The sequence below is a fragment of the Aegilops tauschii genome, chromosome 3 (assembly GCF_002575655.3).
Source record: "Aegilops tauschii subsp. strangulata cultivar AL8/78 chromosome 3, Aet v6.0, whole genome shotgun sequence".
In the NCBI taxonomy this organism is placed as follows: domain Eukaryota; kingdom Viridiplantae; phylum Streptophyta; class Magnoliopsida; order Poales; family Poaceae; genus Aegilops; species Aegilops tauschii.
This window is the reverse complement of record NC_053037.3, coordinates 404111963-404130558: the sequence shown is the minus strand read 5'-3', so window position 1 is coordinate 404130558 and position 18596 is coordinate 404111963.

Here is an 18596-nt window from a genome sequence, read left to right as displayed (position 1 = left end):
AAGAAATCAGCTAGTGGGCTGCTATATAGGTCTTGAGTGAGAACACCCCTCCATAGCTATTGAAGTTCCTCCACAAGAGGCTCCATGAACAAATCAAAATCCTTTCCAGGACTTTTTGGACCTGGGATGAGCAAGGCCATCATGTAGTTTGATTCTTTGGTGCAGACATTTGGAGGCATATTGTAAGGGATAACAAGCACTGGCCACATGCTATATGTGGCGCGCTGGTGGACAAATGGGTTAAATCCATCTGAAGCTAAGCCAAGTCTAATGTTTCTCGGGTCAGCAGCAAACGTTTCGTGCTTCTGATTGAAGCTTTTCCACTCACTACCATGAGATGGATGGCTCATTACATTCTGATCTCTGAAATCCTGGTTCCTAGAATGCCACAGTACATCATCTCTTGTTTCAGCATCATGAAACAACCTCTGCAATATTGGTGTAATTGGAAAATGTCTCAGAACATTATGAGGAATCCTCTTCACAGCGTCGCCATCTTTCCATCTTGATGATTTGCATCTTGGGCATTCACTTAAGTTGGCATAATCCTTCCGGAATAGAACACAATTATTCTTACAACACAGGGATCATATCATATCCAATCCAACTGCACAAAGGAAATTCTTCATTTTACTGTAGGTGTGTGGCAGCTCAGACGCATCTGGGAAAGCTTTGCGGAAAGCAGCCAACATCGCATCGAATGATTTGTTGGTCATCCTCTCAGATGTCTTAACCTGAAGAAAGGTGACCATAGCTGAGAATACTGACAACTTATTTCCTGGGGTGACAGCCACGTTGCATTGTTCCAACATGCGGGCCCGTCGTTTTTCTTCTACAGGTGAAAGTTCACGGAATGCACGAGCATTTCGTAGCATTGTTTCAATGTTGGTCAAACTCACTGGCTCCGCCACCACCTCCTCGTCCTCCTCTTCCACCTGAGCATCAGGCAGATCAAGATGGTGATCTGCTGCTTCCATGTAGTTAATAACATTGACGTTCACAGCTTCACCATGATGAACCCACCTAGTATATGTGACCGACATCCCATACAAGTGTAGATGATTTTGCACAGTTGACTGGCGTCTTGTAACTGAATTCATACAACTGCTACACGGGCAGAGCACATCTGATTTCGGACCACCGTACTCAGCTCTGATAAAGTTCATGAAGTTTTCAACCCCCTCGACATATGCAGCGGAGAATCTTCGAGCAGAAGTTATCCAAGTCTTGTCCATCTGTTAGACATACAAATTAGTTCTTCTACTAGATATTACAGGAAAAACATATATGCTTTTTTATGAAGTCCAGAAGAAAATACCTAGGTCGATGTCTAAAGCTATGGCAAGATATTTGGACGAGCAGATCTAAGTAACGAAATATATGTAAAGCTAATTCAGCAAACATATTTGAGTGCTAAATTATGGCAGGCTGTTTCAGCAGTCAATGAGGCTGAGCACACAATCATCGAACTATCGAAGGCCATCGCAGCAACAAAGATCGAGTATAAAACGGTGTAGAGCTATTTCACCTAACAGATTGGCTACTAGACCATGGCAATCTACGTCACAATAAATATATGGCAGGATATTTTAGCAGCTAATCGGCCTTGGCATGCCATCTCAGCTAAGCAGATTGAGTGCAGAACAGGGCAAGGAAGCTTCTTAAGCAGAGCATATTGACTATAAACTACTTCGGCAAACAATGAGATTAACAGCGTCTATCAGCTAACATTCAGCGCTACACCGACATGCACGGGGCCTCAGTCTAGAATGCGCGTACCGTGGGAGAAGCTGACCGCCGTGCGTCTCCACACGAACATCGCCAGCAGTGGCGGCGCTGACCGCCATGCGCCTCCACAAGAACGTCGCCAGCGGTGGCGGCGCGGCTAGAGGACGGCAGTCTACGATAGCGTACTGTGGGAGCGAGAGGATCGCCGTGCGTCCCCTCGACGAACCGTGGCGCGGACATATCGGCGTGGCGGGGAGGGCGGCTTTGGCGGAGCGAATGGAGTGGAGGGGGATGGGGGAAGGGGGGTTTGGGGAATATTATTGGCTAGTTGGCCAAAGGGCAGTTGAATCTAGGATTTGGGGGGAATTTTTGGGTGGGGGGAGGATTTTCGCGCGGTGGGCGGGGGGAGTTTGGCGCATGGTCGGTTTCTCCAAGTGCAGGCCCACGTGTCAGTGAAGAGGCAAGCCGAAGCGCGTTCCATTTGCGTGAGCCGTGTGCAGGACCGAACGTGTGTGGGGTGCAATGCGACCGCGACAGGGGTGTTGTGAGTGTACCGCCTTTTTCCTTTTAAACTAGGTGCTTCGCCCCCTCAAAAAAAACTTGTTGCTTCGCGCGATCCATCGATACTACTACTAGTAATCCGGTAATCCCGACTAAAACGGCGCGGCCTGGTCTTTTCCCGCGCGATATGCTGGGAGGTTGGCTTAGTTGGGTTTTTTAGGACGAGTAATGCTACACCTACGTAGTCCCAGTTACGTAATTAACATAATGTGAAACGTGTGAGCTGTTGATTGTAGATTGGGGGGAGGGAGGGGCCCACCACCATGAAAATCAGGGGAGGAGAGAGAGAGACAATTTACGTTAACCCTTTCGTAGGTTCCCGTAGATGTAGAAAAATGTGAAATGCGTGAATGTGCATTTGCAGATAAGGCCTTCCCTCGTTCATCCTTTTCTCCCACAAGATCTTGATCTTCCGTGCAACGCACGGGCATCTTGCTAGTACTCCTACAATATACTATATTGTTGTGAAAGTTCATATACACCAGCCAAGATTAATGCAAACACAGTAGATTTTCATTACATTTCAAACTTTTATAGGACAGAAAAATAAAAGAAACCCGACCCTAAACCTATTCTACAGCGGCGACCGACGTCCTCCATCTGCGATCTCCATGTACGGGGGTGGGGTTCAAGACCCGTGAAGTGAAGGTGCAGTCTCCGGCGAGGAAAAGTAGAACACGGGAGACGGACCGGCCAGTTGGCACACCATGCCCTGCCGCCTCCCATGCCCTACTCATCCTCGGAGGAGTCCCCGACCTCGGCGGTGCCGGACGTTGGACGATGTCAAGTAGGATGCGTGGCTGACGGTGCTCCCGTCGTTGGCCGCCGGCGTGGCCACCGCTTGTGCGGCGACTTGAGCGAGGGCGATGACCTCGAGCTCCATCCCCGAAGACAAGCTCTCCCGCAGAGCATTCGCGCTTGCGATCATGGCGGATGTGGTGCCAGGTAGGAGGACGATGTGCTATGGTGTGGAGGTTAGCTGGGCGTTGCCGCTTTAAGTAGCGAATTCCGGTGAGGCCAACCGTCCTGGTGCGTCATTAAGTCGCCGGAGTTGGTTCCTCGGGCACCGAGCCTGTTAACGACGGCATACAGACGGACGGCATGAATGCGGGCAGCTGGCGCCGGCTGGGAACGCACCGCGCGACGGCGCGAGGGACGATGGTTTTTAGTGTGCCAGGGTAGTCAGCTGCGGTCGTGGCAACATTGGAGATGCCCTTTGCTCACATGCGATCGACGCATGTCATTGAAAAAGCAAGACGACCCGGCATGGTCTCAGGTCCTGAGGATGCAGTTGGCCGCGCTACACCACTCCGCGGACGCGTCCCGGCGCCCCGTGCATCCTCAACGAGCCGGGTGTTGGGGTGTGTTTGGATTGTGGCCAAAGTGCACCTTACCAAAATTTTGGTCATGACCCAAAGATTGCTCTTTGTTTGGATGGTTGCCATTTTTTTGAGGTTTTGGTCATGACCCAAAAATGGATGGATGCCATTTTTTTGGCATGCCAATGAACTCTAGCCAACTCTAGTTCATTTTTCTTGCCGATGTCGGCCAAATCATGGGCAACCAAAACCTCAACCAAAATTTTGGCTACCCAATGCTTTGATGGGCCAACCTTGGGCACAAACCAAACATATTAGCTGTTGGTCGTGCCACAGCACTAACGCCACCCTCGGCACACTGAAACCGATCGTGTCTAGCGACGATGAGCGTGTCGCTCACCGCGGTCGCCGTGTCCAGAGGTGGTGCTGGAGCTGCGCCATGTTGTTGGCCCCCACGACCCACATGAACGGTTGCCGGTGGCGAGGAGGTCATGGGCCAGCTCCTCCATTGGACTAGTTTGCGCTACATCGTCCCGACAGGTGTGCCCCACATGTCGGTTTCCCTGTTTTCCCGGCCATATTCGAGCATCAGTGCTCCGCGTTGCGCATTAGGCCTTTCACTATGTAGGCCAAGCGAGACAACTTATTGTTTATTTGAGCCGGTCAAGTATAATCATGTGGCGTTTGCTTATTTCTCATTCATCTCCAACCCTCTTCTCCATCGATCATGTCGCCCTCCGGTCGAGTCCATCCTTCCGCATGCCTCATTTGAACATTCTGCCGAGTATCATTCGCATGTGGGCCTAGACCATGCTTGTATTTCCAATGTTTATTTGTAATTTGTCCGACATGCATACAAACAAACGGTTCATTTGAAGTTTCACTTTGCCTCCACTACGTGTCGCTTCGCGCCTTTGTTTTGGCATCCCATTCGGTTCATGCATGCCCCGACACATGTTGACGAGATCGATTGATGTTCAGAGATCAATTGCGTGCCGTGCAAGGAGATAAATATTTGGTCTGTTTCTATGATAGAAATGACCCGCGCGGGGGGGGGGGGTCTGTGTGGATCAGAGGGAGTATATTGTACGTTCATAAGCGAAACGAATGTATTGTACCCACCCTAGTCCTCTTTCAATCGATCTCCGGACCCCGAGATGAAATCGAGAGAGAACGAGTGGGGGCATGTGTGATACCTAAGGCGGATTCAAAATTTTGAACCGGTGATCATAGCATCCGCAAATCATATAAAGGGTATTCAATGTTCGTTTCGTTTTTGAACGTACAATATACTCCCTCCTATCCTTTCTAGTTTACATATAAGTTTTATGTGTAGTCAAAGTATCTCTACTTTGATAAAAAAAAGTATCAACATTCAACAATGCCCAATCAATATTGTTAGATTCGTACGTACTCCTAGATTTGTACTCGAGATGGTTTCCAATTTGTTTTCAACCACGTGAATGTGCTTGTTCTCGCGCATGCTCTTCCTACTAGGATTTCGCCGCGTATAGCCAGTCCAATAGTAACTTTTTTAAGCTCCCTGTCCAATAGTACTAGTGGAGTACTGACAACATCTGTACTAGAGTATGCAGTGCTCATAGTTGTACTCCCTCCTTCCATTTATATAGGGCCTATGTGGAGGAGAGAGATGTGAAAAAGTAAGGGGAGTGAGCTCTCATGCAAGAGCCTAGCTATATACGCATTCCTAGTTAAATACGTACAATAAATATGAAGAAAGAGATGGAGAGGAGATGGAAAAAAGTACTAATACAATAGCCAACCTTATAATTTTTTTTTGCGGGAAATAGCCAACCTTATAGCCCACACTACTGTATGAGTGCATATAATAGATGATGGCTATAGATGACATGGCAGTTCCTTATAGCCATCGACTGGCTATATTATTAACCATGCTCTAATGTGTTTTTCAAAACCGCACTTGACTATTGACAAGATTAATAGTACATGAGATGTATAATGTGAAAATTATATCATTGGAAGCTCCTTTCACATACGTATCCCTGCCTTACCCTCCCTTTTGCTCACTTACTGGCGGACCCCATGCTTGCTAGGCCCCGCATGTCAGTTACTCAATGGGTTCGGCCACGTCAGGGGATCCTCATCCGTAGTATACTCCCTCTGTTTTTATTTCCTCCGCATAAAATGACGCGGGCGGGGGAGGGGGAAGGACGTCGGTTTGCTCTGAACTGCGGTCCCACAAGCAAGCGAAAACGCAAGACGAAGCATGTTCCATTCGGTGAGCGATGTGGAGGGTCCAGCGTGCCGGGCTGCAACGCGAAGGCGACAAGAGCGATGTACAGTCAAAACCGATTGACCGGTCGTCACCGGAACCACTATTCACACTAGAACCTTCACTGCTCGGCCTATGCCAGCCACTGCCCTAAAACCACACCTAATCTCCAGCCCCTTCCCCCACCTTTCGATCCCCTAGCCCGCATCAAGCGTCCCCTAGTTCGCCGGAAAGCCATGGTGCGCCGCAAGATCACGTACTACAAGATGCTGACGCCGGAGCGCCGTGCAGAAATCGCGGCGGCGGTCGGCGCCAGAGACCTCCGTTCCCAAGCTCGCTTTGCGGCAGGCCAATCCCCGAGTTCTCTAGAGCTAATCTACGAGGAGGAGGAAGACGATCCAATGTTCATGGCGGAGGTCGCGTGTAACATCCCAAATTTTCAATTTGGAATGTTATACATTAGATCATCAATGCATATCATATTTTATTTGCATTTTTGTTTGATCCTAAAAATCCTACGCAACTCAAGGACCCGCGGAGAGAGTTGGGGATTTCATTATTTTCATATTTGAGTTTTTCTCAAATTTTGAAAAGAGGATAGTTTGATTTTAATTATTTTTCTCTTGAATATTTCTTTTATAAAAATAAAAGAGAGAGGATAAAATGACTTCCTCAAAATAAAGAAATATCAGAGATTTAATATTAAAATCAAATAAGATTTTTTATTCGGAGTTTTGTCGCTATTTTATTTGAATTAGGAAAAATATGCGTTTTTCAAAATTGCATTTTAGGCCCAAATAAATGTTCACCTTGTCCGGCCTATTTTTAAAGGACGGGAAAAATTTATATTGGGATTTTTCGAGTCCGTTTAGTATTTCTTTTATTCGTTTTTCCGAGCGGATTTTTTTAAAGGGAACCAACCTACGGGCCGTATCCGGCCCGGACTCCTCCCAGGCCCTCCCTTTATAAGCCGCCCCAGCCCCGCAGCCCACTGCCACCCCAGCCCACCCCGCGCCAACCCTAGCCGTCGCGGCCTGCAGCCGCCCGCCATCGCCGGATCTAGCCGCCGTTGACCGTCGTTTGACCGGTCGGTTTTCTTCGGTAAACCCCGGTTTTTTTAATTTTTCCGGTTTATTTCGTTAGATCGGTTTTATTTTTCCTGTTTAGTTATTTAGCGGACGTTCGTCCGTACGTTCATTTTAACAAACGGTTTTCACCATTTAGCCGCAGACAGCGAACGTTCGTTCGTTAGCCTGTTCGTCAATTTTTCTTTCTCCCGGATTTTCCGCGATTATTTTCGATCGTGATTTCTGATCCGATTTTCGTTTTAGTTTAACTTTTCGCTCGTTTATCGGAATCAGGCGATTCAAGCGCCTAGAGTTTCGTCTCGAAACCCTCTTTCTGTTTAACCAACTTAAACAAGTTTTTGCTACTGTAAAATTTGACTTTAGTCCAGATTAGTAAACGAAGCTTGTTTCTTTCGCCGTTTGAGTTTTGTTGCTTCGTTTGATTTGATTCTTTTTGCAAACCGGAGTTCTTAAGTTGAACTTTCTGGTTAGATATCTTATTTGAGTTTTACCTGTGCCCTTGCTTGATTGCTTATTGTATGCTTGTTTGTTCGCGATAGAGTACCCGGAGTGTGAAGCGTGCTACTACGAGTCTCTAGGTTTCGCGGATCATCAGCAAGGCAAGTAACAATTTGATCATACCTCTTTACTACCCAGTTTTATTGCATTAGATCAATACTCAAACAATTGCATGGTTAGGATCTAATTTAAATTGTGGGTTGGGAAGTAGATGAGGTAGTACCTATTCACCTGTTTATTATCAAACCTATGGGAGTTACTTCTACGTTGCTTATACTGCTATGCTATGCTCGTAGACGTGGATTGGGTTTGAGTGTATTCATGACAGATGTGAGTATTGTTAATTAATGGTTCAACTTAAGGTGGCAACTTTAATACACATCTGGGTGGATTGAGGCACCTGGGGAATTCCAGTGATTGCCTGTATTTTTTTGGAAATCCCGGGGTACCGTGTGATTCTCCTATGGACTGCCACCCAGGCTCAAAGGGATCATAAGATTATAATGCTAGAAACTTCCGTGTGCAGCCACAAGCTATTGTGGGCTCTAGCATAGTTGATTAAGTCGTGTGAACTCTTACAGTGGTAGACTAGCAGATGTAGGGGATGTAGGTGGTACTCTCTACCCATTGTAAGGTGCTAACGCTTCTGAAAGACCGTGTCTCGGTCATCCGTTTCTCAAACACCATGTAGTGCGAGAAATCCAACGGAGGCGATCGAGTCTTGTGGGGAAAAGTGCACAAATCTCTGCAGAGTGTACAAACTAATCATGGTTAGCCGTGTCCCCAGTTATGGACATCTTGAGTATCTAGTTTCTTGGATTATCATGTGGATCTCATCACTCTTAATTATAAAAAAATTGATTGGGTTATTAGTTACCTTTTAATTGGGATTGAGAGGGGGTTTACCTTCTCAATGTTTTCAACAAACTTGGTAGTTAAATAAAATATATTCCTTTGCAGTAGGGAAAAATTGGCTTTTCGCAGAACATATTAACCATACAGCCTCCACCAGCCAAATATGCATGTAGTGATAGCATTATTCTGTTCATTTCTCTCTTGTGTTACATTGCCAGCATATTCCATGTGCTGGCCCGTTTTCGGGCTGCAACGTATCATGTTGCAGACTTTTCAGACGACGAGTAAGGAGCCTTAGGTCGTGGTCTTTCACTCAGTGGTGCCGCTGGAGTTGATGGACTCACTTTATCTTCCAAGCCTTCCGATGTTATCGTATTAGATGGCCTTAAACCATATTTATTGTAATAAGTTCTCTTTTGAGACATTCGTTGTAATAAGTGTGTGATTGCTACTCTGTTATAAATCCTTCACGTACTATGCGTGTCAGCATTATCGATCCAGAGATGACACTGATGCATAGAGATCAGACTGTTTGAGGTCTGGTCGCTACAAGATGGTATCAGAGCACACGCTGAGTAGGACATGACCACTAAGCTAAAGCCCTAGATCACTACTCTCTTCTCTTTTCTAACTCCTCTCCATTTTCTACTCGTTAGGATGGCGGATGCAAGGATCAAGTTCATGCAACCGGATGAAGACACCCCTTTTGGACGCCACTTGAAGGAAGTTACTAGGTACCTGAACATTGGAATACCAAGCTTCACATGGACTTACAATGCCACTTTACCAGAAGAGGAGCGCTGGATGATTCAAGTTCAAGTTCCAGGAAGGACATTCACGCCAGTCACTGAGCCCATAGAGTTTTCCTTTGATGCACCAACCTGGAGTCTAGGAAAGAGTATGGCAGCTCACATTACCATGGGACGCATTGGAGAAGTTTACCACCAGGATCTCAAGGATATTATCTACCAGATTTGTGGACGTCGAGATGAGCAATGGGAGATGATCAGCACCAGGAAGGATAGATCGATTGCCGCTTTCATCCAGGAGTTAAACCAGCACATTCGACGCCAGGAGAACCACATGTGCACAGGCATGACAGATTTGAAGAAGGCGATGACAAGGATCACAAAACTGAAGGAAGAACTCAAGGCTACATGCGAAGATTATATGGAGGAAATCGTCGTACTAGTGGAGAAGAATGACGACCTGACAAAGAAGCTAGGAGTTTTCATGGGAGATCCCGCGCCAGGAGGAGAAGACGACGATTCCACTTGCCCGGAGAACTACATCATCATCGACAACACTAACTTGGACCCAGACGATAGCGATGATGACTATGTTGATGAAGCTGGAGCAGATATCATGGAGTCTTCGACCGAGCAATTTTTCTAGTCGACCACGATATCAGTAGTAGTATTCCACCATGTATATAGTATAGTCCAAGCATTTTTGTAACGATAATTCTAGACCGATTGTATGCCCTTGTTTGATTTGATTGAGTGATATGTTTGTGTTTGTCTCATGTGCATATGGGCAGTGTTTTCCCCTAGACCTCATTCTACTCTGTTTTCTCATCTTTTCTAAACCCAGCAGATGCCTCCGAGACGTGACAATGGATTTGCTTTCCCACCGGAGCTCACTCAGTCGATCCAGCAGCAGAATGCATTGATGCAGATACTAGTCTAGAATCAGAACCAGGGGAACAACAACAACAACCCACCACCACCACCACCAGTTGATCACTTAGCCCGTTTTCTTAGGCAGAATCCGCCGGTGTTCTCCAGTAGCACCGAGCTGATTGTTGCAGATGATTGACTCCACAAGATTGAAAGGGAGTTGACTACTGCAGGATGCACAGATGCGGAGAGAGTGCGTTTTGCCACACATCAGCTTGATGGACCCGCAGCATCATGGTGGGAAAATTTCATAGTCACTTACCCCATTGACACTGTGACATGAGACCAGTTCCAGCAGGCTTTTCGCACTGCCCATGTATCAGCAGGAGCTATGGCCATGAAGGAGCGTGAGTTTCGCAACTTACGCCAAGGAGGGCGCACTGTTGGCCAGTATGTGGATGACTTTAGTAAGCTAGCACGTTATGCCCCAGATGACGTCGCTACAGATGCAGCTAAGAAGGAGAAGTTTCTGGAAGGACTGAATGATGAGCTGAGCATGCAGTTGATGGTGGAAAAAATTTCAATAACTACCAGGAGTTGGTGGATAGAGCCCTCATGCTTGAAGGGAAGCAGCAGCAGATTGATAGCCGCAAGAGGAAGTATGGACAAGGGAAGTATAATTCTGGAGCTCAGCAGAGACCCCGTTTCACCCCGAACTCGGGAGGACTTGTCCATAACCATGGAGGCCACACTCATAATGGAGGAAGTTCGCACAATCATAGTGGCCCCAAGAATGGGAATGGTAATGGAGGAAGTAGCGGACAGAACCGTTCCAACCCGGCAACACCCGCCAAGAAAGATCTAAGCCACGTTACTTGCTACAAGTGCCAGAAGACCGGACATTATGCCAATGAGTGTCCTGAAGCTAAGAATGGAAACGGCAATGGAAGCTCTGGGAAGAAGCCCAACCCTTTCACCAGGGGACAAGTGAACCACGTTAACGTGGAGGAGGTTGAAGCCCAGCCAGATGCAGTAATAGGTAAGTTTTTGGTTAAGTCATTTACTGCAGTCGTACTTTTTGATACTGGTGCATCGCATTCATACATATCAAGGGGATTCATGGATAAGTTTAAACTGCCAACCCAAGCCTTAGGTCACCCATGTTAGTAACCTCGCCAGGAGCAGAGTATATGGCCAGCCTATGGTGTGATCGGTTACCATTAAGGATTAGTAACTACTTGTTTCCCTCAGACCTAATAGTATTGGAGTCACAAGGATTGGATGTGATATTAGGCATGGATTGGTTATCGAAGTATGGAGGGAACATTGACTGCGCCAGTAAGTCGATTTTGCTCACCACCCCATAAGGAAGAAGGATCAAGTATGTATCCCGGCATGTGCCGAATAGGCCTCAAGTAAATTCTTATCAGGAGTTGTACAGGAGGAAGTACCAGTGGTGAAGGATTTTCCAGATGTATTTCCAGAAGAGTTGCCAGCATGCCACCGGATAGAGACATTGAGTTTTTGATCGAACTTTTGCCAGGCACAGGGCCAATATCTAAGAGACTGTACAGAATGCCCGCAAAGGATTTGGAGGAAATTAAGAAGCAGATTAAGGAGTTACTGGATAAAGGTTATATCCGCCCAAGTTCGTCACCTTGGGGATCCCCAATACTTCTAGTGGAGAAGAAGGATGGATTGTTAAGGATGGTTGTTGATTATCGAGGATTGAATGAGGTGACGATCAAGAACAAGTACCCACTGCCGATGATCAATGATTTGTTTGACCAGTTGCAAGGAGCTAAGGTGTTTTCCAAGATCGATTTGCGATCAGGGTACCACCAGCTGAAGATTCGAGAGCAGGATATACCTAAGACAGCTTTTACCATGAGGTATGGGCTATATGAGTATACCGTTATGTCTTTTGTCCTGATTAACGCACCTGCCTATTTTATGAACATGATGAACAAGGTGTTTATGGAGTTTTTGCATAAGTTTGTCGTGGTGTTCATTGATGACATTCTGGTCTACTCGAAGAATGAAGAAGAACATAAAGAGCATTTGCGCTTGGTACTTCGGAAGCTCAGAGAACATCAGTTATACGCCAAGTTCAGCAAGTGTGAGTTTTGGTTGAAGGAAGTTGGATTTCTTGGAAATGTTATATCCGGAGAAGGAATAGCGGTAGACCCCACCAAGGTTGTCACTGTGACAAATTGGGTGTCGCCCACGTCAGTTGGAGAGATCCGGAGTTTTCTTGGACTCGCAGGATACTACCGGAGGTTCATTGAAAATTTCTCAAAGATTGCGAAGCCTATGACGGAGTTGTTGAAGAAGGACACCAAATTCAAATGGACTGAGGAATGTGAGGCCAGTTTTCAGGAGTTGAAGAGACGCTTGGTTACATCACCAGTGTTGATTCTGCCAGATCAACGCAAGGATTATGAAGTGTATTGCGACGCTTCTCGTCGAGGACTTGGAGCCGTACTTATGCAGGAGGGAAGAGTTGTCTCATATGCCTCACGACAACTTAAACCCCATGAGTTAAATTATGCTACGCATGATTTGGAGTTAGCAGCCGTAGTGCATGCGTTGAAGACATGGAGACATTTTCTCATTGGAAACCATTGTGAGGTATACACAGATCACAAGAGTTTGAAGTATATCTTCACGCAGAAGGAGTTAAATCTCAAGCAAAGGAGATGGTTAGAACTCATTAAGGATTATGATATGAGATTGCATTATCATCCCGGAAAGGCTAACGTAGTAGCCGATGCGTTGAGCCGCAAGATTCATGTCAATACACTCATGACCGGAGAGTTACCCAAGGAGTTGGCGGAAGACCTTCGTGAGCTATGTTTGGAGATAGTTCCGAGAGGTTATGTAGCAGCTTTGGAGATTCAGTCTACTTTGATGGATAAGATCAGAGAAGCTCAGAAGACGGACAAGGCGATTGCCGAGATAAAGGAAAGAATGAGCAAAGGAAAAGCTAAAGGATTTCGTGAGGATGAGCAAGATACCTTATGGTTTGAGGACCGTGTATATGTGCCAAATGATCAGGAGATCAGGAAGTTGATTCTGCCAGAGGCCCATGATTCGCCATATTTGATTCACCCAGGAAATACCAAGATGTATCTGGATTTGAAGGATAGTTTCTGGTGGACCGGAATGAAGAAGGATATTGCAGAGTACGTAGCAGTTTGTGATGTATGTCAGAGGGTGAAGGCTGAGCATCAGAAGCCAGCAGGATTGCTACAACCATTGCCGATACCCGAATGGAAGTGGGATAAACTAGGCATGGACTTTATCACGGGATTACCTAGGACTCGTTCAGGCTATGACTCGATATGGGTTGTAGTCGATCGTTTGACGAAAGTAGCTCATTTAATCCCAGTAAAGACCACTTACGCCAGTGCTAAGTTGGCAAAGATATACATGACCAGGATCGTATGTCTTCATGGAGTTCCGAGGACCATTGTATCAGATAGAGGAACCCAATTTACCTCAAAGTTTTGGAATCAGTTGCATGAAACTTTGGGAACCAGGCTAGAATTCAGTACAACTTTTCACCCGCAGACAGATGGACAGACTGAGAGAGTCAATCAGATTCTGGAGGACATGTTGAGAGCTTGTGCACTAGATTATGGATCTAGTTGGGACGATAATTTACCGTATGTAGAGTTCTCTTATAACAACAGTTATCAAGCCAGTTTGAAGATGGCCCCTTTCGAAGCACTGTACGGAAGGAGGTGCAGAACACCGTTGTTGTGGGACGAAGTTGAATACCGACAGTTATTTGGACCAGATTTGATTAAAGAGTCTGAAGAGAAGGTTAAGCTGATTCGCGATAGACTCAAGGTAGCCCAGTCTAGGCAGAAGAGTTATGCAGATTCTAAACGCAAGGAGACAGTTTACGAAGTTGGAGACAAAGTGTATCTTCGTGTATCCCCACTTCGAGGAGTGAAGCGCTTTGGAGTTAAGGGAAAGTTAGCGCCACGTTTTGTGGGACCATACAAAGTTTTGGAACGTATGGGAGGAGTTGCTTACAAGTTGGAATTACCCGAAGGATTATCCGGAGTTCACGATGTGTTCCACGTTTCTCAGTTGAAGAGGTGCCACGCAGAGATGGCTGAGATTCCTCTGAGAGATATAGTACCGCTGGAAGCGATACAGTTGGATAGCGATTTGACCTGGGAACGAGAGGAAGACCTACGGCAAGATCACTCTCACCTATTTTCTAGTCAACCCGAATCTCGAGGGCGAGATTCATCTTAAGGGGGGTAGGTTTGTAACATCCCAAATTTTCAATTTGGAATGTTATACATTAGATTAGATCATCAATGCATATCATATTTTATTTGCATTTTTGTTTGATCCTAAAAATTCTACGCAACTCAAGGACCCGCGGAGAGAGTTGGGGATTTCATTATTTTCATATTTTAGTTTTTCTCAAATTTTGAAATGAGGATCGTTTGATTTTAATTATTTTTCTCTTGAATATTTCTTTTATAAAAATAAAAGAGAGAGAGGATAAAATGACTTCCTCAAAATAAAGAAATATCGGAGATTTAATATTAAAATAAAATAAGATTTTTTATTCGGAGTTTTGTCGCTATTTTACTTGAATTAGGAAAATATGTGTTTTTCAAAATATCGCCGGACCCGCCGCCGTTGACCGTCGTTTGACCGGTCGGTTTTCTTCGGTAAACCCCGGATTTTTTTTATTTTTCCGGGTTATTTCGTTAGATCGGTTTTATTTTTCCGGTTTAGTTATTTAGCGGACGTTCGTCCGTACGTTCGTTTTAACGAACGGTTTTCACAGTTTAGCCGCAGACAGCGAACGTTCGTTCGTTAGCCTGTTCGTCAGTTTTTCTTTTTCCCGAATTTTCCGCGATTATTTTCGATCGTGATTTCTGATCTGATTTTCATTTTAGTTTAACTTTTCGCTCGTTTATCGGAATTAGGCGATTCAAGCGCCTAGAGTTTCGTCTCGAAACCCTCTTTCTGTTTAACCAACTCAAACAAGTTTTTGCTACTGTAAAATTTGACTTTAGTCCAGATTAGTAAACAAAGCTTGTTTCTTTCGCCATTTGAGTTTTGTTGCTTCGTTTGATTTGATTCTTTTTGCAAACCGGAGTTCTTAAGTTGAACTTTCTGGTTAGATCTCTTATTTGAGTTTTACCCGTGCCCTTGCTTGATTGCTTATTGTATGCTTGTTTGTTTGCAATAGACTACCCGGAGTGTGAAGCGTGCTACTACGAGTCTCTAGGTTTCGCGGATCATCAGCAAGGCAAGAAACACTTTGATCATACCTCTTTACTACCCAGTTTTATTGCATTAGATCAATCCTCAAACAATTGCATGGTTAGGATCTGATTTAAATTGTGGGTTGGGAAGTAGATGAGGTAGTACCTATTCACCTGCTTATTATCAAACCTATGGGAGTTACTTCTACGTTGCTTATACTGCTATGCTATGCTCGTAGACGTGGATTGGGTTTGAGTGTATTCATGATAGATGTGAGTATTGTTAATTAATGGTTCAACTTAAGGTGGCAACTTTAATACACATCTGGGTGGATTGAGGCACCTGGGGAATTCCAGTGATTGCCTGTATTTTTTTTGGAAATCCTGGGGTACCGTGTGATTCTCCTATGGACTGCCACCCAGGCTCAAAGGGATCATAAGATTATTCATGGTAGAAACTTCCGTGTGCAGCCACAAGCTATTATGGGCTCTAGCATAGTTGATTAAGTCGTGAACTCTTACAGTGGTAGACTAGCAGATGTAGGGGATGTAGGTGGTACTGTCTACCCATCGTAAGGTGCTAACGCTTCTGAAAGACTGTGTCTCGGTCATCCGTTTCTCAAACACCATGTAGTGCGAGAAATCCAACGGAGGCAATCGAGTCTTGTGGGGAAAAGTGCACAAACCTCTGCAGAGTGTACAAACTAATCATGGTTAGCCGTGTCCCCAGTTATGGAGATCTTGAGTATCTAGTTTCTTGGATTATCATGTGGATCTCATCACTCTTAATTATAAAAAAAATTGATTGGGTTATTAATTACCTTTTAATTGGGATTGAGAGGGGGTTTACCTTCTCAATGTTTTCAACAAATTTTGTAGTTAAATAAAATATATTCCTTTGCAGTAGGGAAAAATTGGCTTTTCGCAAAACATATTAACCATACAGCCTCCACCAACCATATATGCATGTAGTGATAGCATTATTCTGTTCATTTCTCTCTTGTGTTACATTGCCAGCATATTCCATGTGCTGACCCATTTTCGGGATGCAACGTATCATGTTGCAGACTTTTCAGATGACGAGTAAGGAGCCTTAGGTCGTGGTCTTTCACTCAGTGATGCCGTTGGAGTTGATGGACTCACTTTATCTTCCAAGCCTTCCGCTGTTATCGTATTAGATGGCCTTAAGCCATATTTATTGTAATAAGTTCTCTTTTGAGACATTCGTTGTAATAAGTGTGTGATTGCTACTCTGTTATAAATCCTTCACGTACTATGCGTGTCAGCATTACCAATCCAGGGATGACACTGATGCACAGAGGTCAGACTGTTTGAGGTCTGGTTGCTACATCGCGGCGCAGAAGGCCCCCGATGGGTATGTGTCACATCCCTAGATCTGGTATGACCTAGACTAGCTAGTCATGTGTGCATCATGTTTAAATTTCATTTAAATTTGAAATGGGGATTTGTGAAACCCTCAGAAATCATTTCTGGAAATGACCCAGATAAAAATTGCTCCAAGCAGGTCCAAGAAAATGTTCATGTTACTCTCTGAAAATATTTGTCAGAGTTAAAATTCAAACCAATATTTTCAGGAGCTCACAAACATTTATTTTGGCTATTTGGAATTAATCCAATATTTATTTGCGTTGGATAAATATTTTTATATATACAAAATATTGTCCAATATTTCTGAATTTTGGTAAGGGGCTTTGGAATAATCCCTTAGGTCCCTGCAACAATTAACAAAAGAAAATAAAATGATTTAATATTTTACTAAATCAGAACAAATGTCAGAAAATAGAAAACAAAACAAAATAGAAAGAAACAAAAGGGAAAAAAACCCTTACCTGGACTTACCTGGGCCACTTGCTGGCCTGGCTCTGTGCCGGCCCAGCCGACTGGCCAGTGCTAGTCGTCCTCCACCTCCCGCCAGGAGGTTAGGGGCGTGTGGCCGACGCGCGCGCACCGCCGTGCCGCCACGCCACCTGCCTGCCTGGCCTCTTCCTCGACGCCCTGGCCGTCGCGAACGTCGCCACGCGCCGCCCCGCACCTCTCTCACTCTCTCTCGTTCTCTCCCGCGCCGCCCCGCACCTCTCTCCTCTCTCTCGCTCTCTCCCGTGATGCCCGAACGCACCGGAAAGCGCCGCCGCACGCCGACGCGGCCACAACCTCCCTCTCGCCTCGCCGTCGTGCCCACGCGCCCCGCCGCAGTGGGCTACGCCTCCTTGTCGAGACGCACGGCGCCGGACGCGCTGCATCGCCGCAATCGCCGTCGTCTTCAACCTCCAGCACCGGAGATCGCCGTCGCCGCTCCGTCGACTCCAGAGCCTCCCCCGAGCCGCTGAGCACGCCCGCCGAACCTCCGTGAGCTCTCCTCCGTTTCCCCTCCGTCCCCGCGCTCGAATTCGTGCCGTAGCCGTGCTAGCCGACGTGCCCGCGAGTGCCTCGCCACCGACCATGTCACTGTCGTGGCCAGAGCCACCGCAGCTCGCCCCGAGCACCTCACCGTGCTCCTGGTGCCACGAGGGTGCCGCAGAGCCCCTCGGGTGGCCTCCCCATGCCCCGCAGCCCGCTCCCGCCCATAGCCGTGCTCCGGCCGCCACCTCGAGCTCCGCTCCGGCGAGCTCCGGCCACCCCGCGTCCTTCCGTCACCTCCCCTGGATGCGCGAGAGCCCGGGCAACGCCCCGGTGCCCTTAGACGCCGCCCCCGTGGCCTGAATCGCGGACACCGCCGCGTCCAGAGGTCGCCGGCGATGACCTCGCCGGCCTGACGTGCGGGCCCGACCTGCCAGGTGATTAGCTTAGTGCTAATCACCACCTAACCTAGCCCCTGACACTGACCAGTGGGCGCCAGCGCCACTAACCCTGTATTTAGGATAAGTTAAACCCCCTGTTTAACCTGTGACACTGACGTGTGGACCCCACACGTCAGGTTTGACCTGGTCAGCGCCGTTGACCTGCTGACGCAAGCATGACGCAGTGCTGACATAATTAATCATTTTCTGGATTTTAATTTAATTAGGAAATTCCAGAAAATGATATAAACTTCAAAAATTCATAGAAATTCAACCGTAGCTCAGATTGAAATAAGTTATATATGAAAAATTATCAGAAAAAATCAATCTATTCATCTGTACCAGTTTCATGCATGAAAAACCAACTTATACCTGATGTATAGGTGAAAACACATAAATGGCATTTATAAAGACTTAACTTGGAGTTGCATTTGAATTCTTGGTTCAAATGGACTTCATTCAAATGAATGCTAGTTGCATTAATTCAAACAACATCACATCTTCATGCCATATTCCTGCATCATATTGTTGCATATGATTGTGTATTGATTGTCGACACCGTTCCTTCTCGATAGGTCCTGCTCCGGAGAGTGTTCCAGAGTACCTGTCCAAGGAGCAGTGCCCTCTGTTGAT